Source organism: Charadrius vociferus, unplaced genomic scaffold (genome assembly GCF_000708025.1).
Source record: "Charadrius vociferus isolate BGI_N301 unplaced genomic scaffold, ASM70802v2 scaffold473, whole genome shotgun sequence".
NCBI lineage: Eukaryota > Metazoa > Chordata > Aves > Charadriiformes > Charadriidae > Charadrius > Charadrius vociferus.
Genome location: NW_009647444.1, coordinates 238319 through 239183, shown reverse-complemented (window position 1 = coordinate 239183; position 865 = coordinate 238319).

Below are 865 nucleotides of genomic sequence, written 5' to 3'. Positions count from 1 at the left end.
ATGTGATGCCGCAGTGCCAGGGGGACCGAGGCTCCGCAGGCTGCCACAACCCCCCGAAATGCCTGGCTGGCCTTTGCAATGGGCTTTTGGCACTGGCTTTGTGCCACGCCACTGCCCAAGCCAGAGGGAGACCAGGGCCAAGTGATGACCATGACATTGCGCTGCTGCCGGAGGATGGAGCCGGGCCACACCACCCGCAGGGGAACAGCCCTGGTGCTGAGTCGGGATACTGGGAAACAATAGGGCTACAAAGATGATTGGGGGATTGGAGCATCTTTCTTACGAGGAAAGGCTGAGGGAATTGGGTCTTTTTAGTCTAGAAAAAAGAAGGCTGAGGGGGTATCTTCTCTTATAAATACTTAAAGGGCGGGTGCCAGGGCAATGGGAACAGTCTTTTTCCACTGGTGCCCAGTGATAGGACAAGAGGTAACGGGCACAAACTTGAACATAGGAAGTTCCATCTAAACATGAGGAGGAACTTCTTTCCTTTGAGGGTGGCAGAGCAGTGGCACAGGCTGCCCAGAGAGGTGGTGGAATCTCCCACTCTGAAGACATTCCAAACCCGCCTGGACGCCGTCCTGTGCAACCTGTTGTAGGTGACCCTGCTCGGGGGGGGTTGGACTGGATGAGCTCCAGAGGTCCCTTCCAACCCTGACCATTCTGTGAATCTGTGCGATTCCGTGATTCTGTGATCCAGCTAACCCACACCGGCTGCAAGTCACGGGCCTCCATCTTCCCTTGCCCTGCAAATTTTACTCTCCCTGGGGCTCACAACCCCCGCTCTGTGCATCCAGCCATGGTGCAGCAGGACGGCGGGGGCACGGGCCAGCGCCCACCTCCCTGCCCACGCCGCTCAGGGCACGGG